This window comes from Leuciscus leuciscus (assembly GCF_965113295.1).
Source record: "Leuciscus leuciscus genome assembly, chromosome: 23".
Lineage (NCBI taxonomy): Eukaryota > Metazoa > Chordata > Actinopteri > Cypriniformes > Leuciscidae > Leuciscus > Leuciscus leuciscus.
Genome location: NC_138747.1, coordinates 18,647,231 through 18,654,637, shown reverse-complemented (window position 1 = coordinate 18,654,637; position 7,407 = coordinate 18,647,231). Strand labels below are relative to the sequence as shown.

Sequence of the window (7,407 nt, the reverse complement as noted above, 5' to 3'; positions counted from 1 at the left end):
ATCTGTCACGCTTCAAATAAAAAAAATCTGGTGTTGGCTTTGAAGACTGATGCATTTGGCAATGATTTAATTGCTGTGGAGTGAGTGATTCAAATGACTGTTTACCAATGTACAAAACACAGTTTAGAGGAAAAGGAGGGGGAGTGAAATGCAAGACAGGGGTGGAGGAGGGAGAGGGGTGTGGCTGGGACACTCCTTTGTGCTAAAATCATGACAGCTGTAACAATAATAGAAGAAGTCAAAATCAATTCGTCAAAAAAGTAGGAAGTTTAGCAAAGAATAAAAGTACTTGTTGGATTAATGTAAAGTGCTTTGGATTTGAAAAGCACTTCTGCTTGTTTTTGACACATAACCAGGAACAAAGACGTGGAAACAAAGAGCTCAAAGGGCTGCTTTCATTACTACTGATCAATACTACTGATGCTTGGGATCTATTCATGACGATTCTGAACTGGACAGTTAAAAACAATGATCTTAGAACAGAGTAAAGAAGTCAAGTCAAGTCCCCTTTGTTTAAATAACACTTTAATACTTAAAGTGAAATAAATGATTGTTTCAAAGCAGCTTTACAGGGATAAACAGGAAAATAATGATTCAATAAACGCACCATTGATGCTCGGGCGCTAATGATTCAAGCAGAGTCCAATTCTGCTATAAAGCAGCACTAAAAATACTATTTGTCATTGTTCATAGTTCAGCTGAGGTCAGGTCAGTGTTGATTCAGTTCCGTTCAATAATAAACAGCATCAAATATGAAACGAGTTCAAAGAAAACAGCACTGTTAGAGAAAAGGTACAGCGCTGTCACTGGAGCAGTAAGGTACAAAAGCAAAAGGTACTAAAGTATACTAATATGTACCTTTAATAAGTACTAGTATAAGCGTATGAGGTGCCCCTAGGGACATTATTCAGAATTACCATGCATATACATGTACTTTTCCTCTCACATACACATATGAAACCAAATTCATTCACATAATATAATGAAATGCTCACACACATACAAGTGAAATGCTTTTACAAACACAACTGAAACGCTCTCATGCATACAACTGAAAATATTACGCTCACACACACAACTGAAACGCTCACACACACACAACTGAAACGCTCACACACACACAACTGAAACGCTCTCATACATACAACTGAAAATATTATGCTCACACACACAACTGAAACGCTCACACACACACAACTGAAATGCTCTCATACATACAACTGAAAATATTACGCTCACACACACACAACTGAAACACTCACACACACACAACTGAAATGCTCACACACATACAAGTGAAATGCTTTTACAAACACAAGTGAAACGCTCTCATACATACAGCTGAAAATATTACGCTCACACACACAACTGAAATGCTCTCACACACACAACTGAAATGCTCTCACACACACAACTGAAATGCTCTCACACACACAAGTGAAATGCTCTCACACACACAACTGAAATGCTCTCACACACACACAACTGAAATGCTCTCACACACACAAGTGAAATGCTCTCACACACACAACTGAAATGCTCTCACACACACAAGTGAAATGCTCTCACACACACAACTGAAACGCTCACACACACACAACTGAAATGCTCACACACATACAAGTGAAATGCTTTTACAAACACAACTGAAATGCTCTCACTCACACAACTGAAAAGCATTTCAGAATGATGTTGTATGCAAGCATTTCAGTTGTGTGTGTGTGAGAGCGTTTCACTTGTAGGTGTGTGAGCATTTCAGTGGTGTGTGTGAGAGCATTTCAGTGGTGTGTGTGAGAGCATTTCAGTTGAAACGGAAGGTGGTTAAAGTCTCCAGTCCAGTTGGTGGCAGTAGTGCACCTCAAGACGAAGAACTAGAAGCTGACTGTTGAAAGAAAGCATAGTAAACTAGCGCAAGTTGGCCATAAATTCACAGATTCGAACTTCCCGGGTCAATAACTCGTGAGCTAAACGTTGTTAATACACAAATAACACCTCGTTTTAATCGTAGTAATGTAGACAAGCAGCTGCAACCTAATTTTCCTCAAAACGAGCTTTCCCTCGCAGTGGACAAAACACATTGAACACTATGCGCAGGCGGCAGAGAGGCAGATCCGAAGGGACCGGTTATACTACAAAACTTATTTTGAATAAATATAATTTTATGATTATTATTTATGAAAAATATTCAATAACTGCACTGTAATTCACTTTATTGTTGACAAATTCAGTTCGCACATCACTGCTGTCCTGATGGTTATACTACAACACTAATTTTGAATAAATATATTTTATGATTATTATTTATGAAAAATATTCAATAACTGCACTGTAATTCACTGTATTGTTGCCAAATTCAGTTCGCACATCACTGCTGTCCTGATGGTTATACCACAACTTATTTAAAAAATATATATATTTTTGATGATTTTTATTATGAAAAATATTCAATAACTGCACTGTAATTCACTGTATTGTTGCCAAATTCAGTTCACACATCACTGCTGTCCTGATGGTTATACTACAATTTATTTTGAAAAAAAAAAAAGTTTCTTTTTGATGATTTTTATTATGAAAAATATTCAATAACTTCACTGGAATTCACTGTATTGTTGCCAAATTCAGTTCGCACATCACTGATGCCCTGATGGTTATACTACAACTTATTTTTTTATTTTTATTTTTTTTTGATGATTTTTATTATGAAAAATATTCAATAACTTCACTGTAATTCACTGTATTGTTGCCAAATTCAGTTCGCACATCACTGCTGTCCTGATGGTTATACTACAATTTATTTTGAAAAAAAAAAAAGTTTCTTTTTGATAATTTTTATTATGAAAAATATTCAATAACTGCACTGTAATTCACTGTATTGTTGCCAAATTCAGTTCGCACATCACTGATGCCCTGATGGTTATACTACAACTTATTTTGAAAAAAAAAAAAGTTTCTATTTGATGATTTTTATTATGAAAAATATTCAGTAACCACTGTAATTCACTGTATTGTTGCCAAATTCAGGTTATACATCACTGATGCCCTGATGGTTATACTACAACACTTATTTTGGGGAAAATATATTTATTTTAAATTGTATATACAATTGTAAATGTTTGTAACTTCACTCTAATTCAAAACTTCACTGTATACAATTAAAAAATTTTTTTCAAAAATAAGTGTAGTATAACCATCAGGACAGCAGTGATGTGCGAACTGAATTTGGCAACAATACAGTGAATAACAGTGAAGTTATTGAATATTTTTCATAAATAATAATCATAAAAAATATTCAAAAATATATTTATTCAAAATAAATGTTGTAGTATAATCATCAGGGCATCAGTGATGTGTGAACTGAATTTGATGACACTATAGTGTGTAACAGAGAAATTATTGACTGTTTTCGTAGTAACGCTTTTCGGGTTTTGCACTTTGCAGACGGTCCCTTCGGATCTGCCTCTCTGCCGCCTTTACTCTTCACGTCACATTACTACGATTAAAACGAGGTGTTATTTGTGTATTAACAACGTTTAGCTCACGAGTTATTGACCCCGGAAGTTCGCATCTGTGAATTTATGGCCAACTTGCGCTAGTTTACTATGCTTTCTTTCAACAGTCAGCTTCTAGTTCTTCGTCTTGAGGTGCACTACTGCCACCAACTGGACTGGAGACTTTAACCACCTTCCGTTTCAACTGAAATGCTCTCACACACACCACTGAAATGCTCACACACCTACAAGTGAAACGCTCTCACACACACAACTGAAATGCTCTCACACACACAACTGAAATGCTTTTCAGTTGTGTGAGTGAGAGCATTTCAGTTGTGTTTGTAAAATCATTTCACTTGTTTGTGTGTGAGCATTTCAGTTGTGTGTGTGTGAGCGTTTCAGTTGTGCGTGTGAGAGCATTTCAGTTGTGTGTGTGAAAGCATTTCACTTGTATGTGTGTGAGCATTTCAGTTGTGTGTGTGTGAGAGCATTTCAGTTGTGTGTGTGAGAGCATTTCAGTTGTGTTTGTGAAAGCATTTCACTTGTATGTGTGTGAGCATTTCAGTTGTGTGTATGAGAGTGTTTCAGTTGTGTGTGTGAGAGTGTTTCAGTTGTGTGTGTGAGCATAATATTTTCAGTTGTATGTATGAGAGCGTTTCAGTTGTATGTATGAGAGCGTTTCAGTTGTGTGTATGAGAGTGTTTCAGTTGTGTGTGTGAGCATAATATTTTCAGTTGTATGTATGAGAGCGTTTCAGTTGTGTGTGTGTGAGCGTTTCAGTTGTGTGTGTGTGAGCGTTTCAGTTGTGTGTGTGAGCGTAATATTTTCAGTTGTATGCATGAGAGTGTTTCAGTTGTGTTTGTAAAAGCATTTCAGTTGTGTGTGTGAGAGCATTTCAGTTGTGTGTGTGAGCGTAATATTTTCAGCTGTATGTATGAGAGCGTTTCACTTGTGTTTGTAAAAGCATTTCACTTGTATGTGTGTGAGCATTTCAGTTGTGTGTGTGTGAGTGTTTCAGTTGTGTGTGTGTGAGCGTAATATTTTCAGTTGTATGTATGAGAGCATTTCAGTTGTGTGTGTGTGAGCGTTTCAGTTGTGTGTGTGAGCATAATATTTTCAGTTGTATGTATGAGAGCGTTTCAGTTGTGTGTGTGTGAGCGTTTCAGTTGTGTGTGTGTGAGCGTTTCAGTTGTGTGTGTGAGCGTAATATTTTCAGTTGTATGCATGAGAGCGTTTCAGTTGTGTTTGTAAAAGCATTTCACTTGTATGTGTGTGAGCATTTCATTATATTATGTGAATGAATTTGGTTTCATATGTGTATGTGAGAGGAAAAGTACATGTATATGCATGGTAATTCTGAATAATGTCCCTAGGGGCACCTCATATAAGCGAGAACACACACACACACACACACACACACACACACACACACACACACACACACACACACACACACACACACACACACACACACACACACACACACACACACACACACACACACACACACACACACACACACATTTAATCTCTCTGGTTTGTGTCTGGCAGTGTTGTTTTAGTATCATTGAGATACTATTATAGTTTTTATATTTTAAATCTTTTTGAAAGTTTTTATTTTAACGTTTTCCATTTTCATTTCAGTTAAAATTTTAGTCATTTCATTGTGTTTTAAAAAAAAATGTAATAGTGTTTATAGTATATAGTTTTATAATTTTTTATTTTAGTTTTGTTATTTTAGTAAATCAAGTTAAAACATTTTTAATGGTTTTAGTTACAGTTTTAGTTTTATGTAATTGTAACTGTAATGTGGTCAATATTTCAGAAAAGCCTTATAGTCTGAATGGAGGTCAGAGGTCAGCATTCCCAAGCTGCCTTTCATGCTTAGCTCAGGAAGCCAAAATAGCTCAACATGTGCAGCAGACACACACATGTTTCCGCATCCACTGCTCCATTGAATTCAGCTCGATACTCTTTAGAGAGGATCACTGAGAAAGACATTATAAACAGCCTCATTGTTTTAAAGAGAAAGAAGACATATGGACATGACGCTTGGAGGAACATGTTCATCCAAACCAGTGTATTTCACACGAATGAAAGCAAGCAGTATTGTAAAGGCCATCTTTGTTAAATGATTAAGCGGTGAAGGTTTGTTTTGCAGGGGACTTGTAAAGTTGTGGAGCCAGATGCAAGAGGATTTAAAATGGTGGCAAAAAGAATGCAAACAATATCATAAATTCCCTCGTCACTTTCATTCAAATCTGAATTATGACGTTAGAAAGAGTATCGTTTGGTCTTCAACCACAATAAAAATGTAGTGCAATCCAGACTAACTTTAAATGTCTCTCACCTCTGCTGATTTGAGAGGGAATAATTGAGCCTCTTACAGTTTTTTTCGATTGCTAAACGACAGTGGGCACAACTGGAGTCACATGTGCAAAACTCTAACTACAGTCTGCACAGCAGCAGTTCATGTGGACCAAACTCTAGTTTGTTTTTCATTGCTTGAACACAGTTTTCAAAACTCTACACACTTATCCCATGACTTTAACCACAACCTGCACAACACTGTGGATTTACAGCACTTTGTTCAAATGCTAACACACTGCTGTCAAAACTGTGAACCACACATTCAAAACAGAATAGATTTCAGCCTTGTGCCTTTCAAACACTGCTGATTGCAATTTCAGCTGAAAGGCTAAGCAGGGGTCTTGTTTTAGACTTGTTAGTGAACACACACACACACACACACACACACACGCACGCACGCACGCACGCACGCACGCACGCACGCACGACGCACGCACGCACGCACGCACGCACGCACACACACACACACACACACACACACACACACACACACACACATATATATATGTATATATATATATATAGGTAGAGCTCAGAAAGACTAATTTTGGAAATGGAACAAGGAAGACGGGTTCGTGGAGGGAGAAGGGTGGCAGGGAGAGGGCGGATGCGTGCCGGATGTGAGGACACGAGTCCAGAGGACTGCCAGGGATGGATAAGGCACTCCAGAAGGTTCTTCTGGTGCATGGCAAGAGAGAACATTAGATGTGATGTTGATGAAAACCTGTGGCGTGATGCTAGAGAGAGGCAGGATTAGCCCCTCAATTATTTGTTCGAATTACAGTATGTACTTTTACTGTAGTTTCTACCTTTTTTTTCTCATTACTGTAATTCCGTAAATTACTACAGACTATTGAAGCAAACTGCTCATTTTCATTTACCTTAAAGAATTGTTATGTTCTAAAAATGTAAATAAATCATGTGAAAGAATGTCACTCTTTTCTTTGAAGAAAATATTACTTTGTATGAAGTCACTGAAATTGTTCAAACTGTAAAGATGAAAAGTTTGTATTTTCTGTATTGGTGTTTGATGCGAGTGTTTTTCCTCTCAGTGTGTTCTGAGTGACAGTGTGTGTTATCTCAGTGAGGGTTGTGTGTAGTGTTTGGCTGCACTGAGCCTGTTTTGAGCTGTGTGTTAAGAGTTGTGTTGCTTGGAATGAGTTTCGCAGGTGATGTGAACTGTTTAGCTCAGGTGACTGTTGGTAGTGCAGACTTAGAGTTTTGCACATGTAGCTCCAGTTGTGCTCACTGTCGTTTAGCAATCGAAAAAAACTGTAACTGGGAAAAGTGGATTGACAAACGTTATGTACGGAAACGCTACCAAATCTGATGAATTTTGTACTTTTTAAAGAAGTCAGTTTGATTCAGTCATATTAAATACATTTTTGTGACTTTAATAGATCAGTTAATGTAGATGCTATCACAATTTCCAATGTTTTATGACTTTATATTTTTGTTATGAATGTTTTATTACTAAATTTCAAATTACCATTCAATTGTGACTATACAAGGAATAAAAGATAATGTCAGATAATGTTATAAATGT

The 7,407-nt window shown here is 36.9% G+C and overlaps 1 long non-coding RNA gene across 1 annotated transcript; it reads right to left on the bottom strand.

The window, feature by feature from the left end:
* Positions 1-881: 881 nt before the first annotated feature.
* Positions 882-4,921, bottom strand: LOC309488220. Its single transcript, XR_014202062.1, has 2 exons — positions 3,778-4,921; positions 882-3,733 (listed from the first exon to the last, which is right to left on the bottom strand). It is a non-coding gene; the product is annotated as an uncharacterized lncRNA (long non-coding RNA).
* Between the last annotated feature and the right edge of the window lie 2,486 nt (positions 4,922-7,407).